Genomic DNA, 1,490 nt, shown 5'->3' on the forward strand with positions numbered 1-1,490 from the left:
TCCATCTACATTTCACTGCAATCCTTCCACCAGCACCACCATAACCACTACCGGAACCACCAAGACCACCTCGGACGTTGATCTCACCTGATGGGAAATTAGTTATGTAGTTACATACGTGGTAACTTTTAATAACTCAAAATAGCTAGACCACCTTATCTCACCTAATGGAAAAACTGTTTATACATCTACACATGTTGTGACTTGTAAGCAGGCACGAGGTGTATAAAGCCTATACATGATGGAAAAATCAGTCATAAAGTTACATACGTAGTAACTTGTAGAGATATAAACAAACCATGTTAATGGTACGAAACATTGTTGATACAATATAAAAAGTAATGAAACAAGGTAACATAATGAACTGATTTGCATAGTGTATCTCTAGAAGTACAATTTATTATAAGGTATATGAAATAGCACACATGTTGCGCAATAGAATCACAAGCGTTATAACTCCCAAGCTACTTGAGGAAAATACTTTTACATACCATGTCCAGTTATATTGGTTGTTTCAATCAATATGGATCCACCAGAACCACCACCAGCATTAGGACCCAATGCATTGCCACCACTTGCTCGAAGTATTCCGTTCAATTCTAACAACTTCCCAACTTTCCAATGTAAATATCCGCCACCTGGTCCACCCTTTACTGTGCCTGTGTGTATTAATATATTAATTAGAATTAAATATGACTGTAATGGGTTAAACGCCTACATGGGTTTTTTAAAATAGTCATTAAAAATAAATCCCTAAAAAAATTTTCAAATACAGTTTTATTCATAGTCGTCAAACCTTAAGTGGTGACTGCAATATACTTTGGCTCTGCATGTTTGTATAAACACGTAACAGCAGTGTAAAATCTGTTTCACGTTTAAATACTGGAAAACTTAAACATATATGATGTCACACATACTTAAAATGTTGACTTGGCATATCATCTCAGGCACCTTTAACAATATGCCTATATCTACATATCTTGTAACTTGTGTATGAGATAGATGAGATTAAATATAAACGTACCTGCATTACCACCTCCACTACCCAGTTGGGTTGGTGTATATATAGAATCATAAGCAGCCCCACCAAAGTTAGGAGATGGTCCACCACCTTGTCCACCATGTCCACCACCACTACCTGTATTAGATGATGTTGTCCTACCAGCTCCAACACCAAGCTCTGCAGCATGCCCAGAGTTGTCCATGTACAGTAAACCTAATAATTCATAACAAAAAAAGAGAAATAATGACAAACGAAATTAATTGTTCTTCTAAAAAATTTTTAATCTATAGTTTAACCCTTATAGAAGAAGACAACCATACTGCGTTTTTGGATAAAAACACGAGAGATTAAATTTAAAAATTGTCTGACATCATCTTGATGTAGTTTATCGTTTTGTTGTTAATTTTCTTTTTTCTTTGTTCTATTTAACTTGATTTTTGCTATCGAATTAAACACAATTGTGAGCATATTATGTTTACCTAACAAA

General features: G+C 34.8%; 1 long non-coding RNA gene across 1 annotated transcript; it reads right to left on the reverse strand.

The window, feature by feature from the left end:
- On the reverse strand, positions 1-1,183 carry LOC108950809. The gene is made up of 3 exons (XR_001975360.2): positions 1,025-1,183; positions 492-659; positions 1-87 (listed from the first exon to the last, which is right to left on the reverse strand). It is a non-coding gene; the product is annotated as an uncharacterized LOC108950809 (long non-coding RNA).
- Positions 1,184-1,490: the final 307 nt, after the last annotated feature.

This window comes from Ciona intestinalis, unplaced genomic scaffold (assembly GCF_000224145.3).
Source record: "Ciona intestinalis unplaced genomic scaffold, KH HT001051.1, whole genome shotgun sequence".
Classification (NCBI taxonomy): Eukaryota; Metazoa; Chordata; class Ascidiacea; order Phlebobranchia; family Cionidae; genus Ciona; species Ciona intestinalis.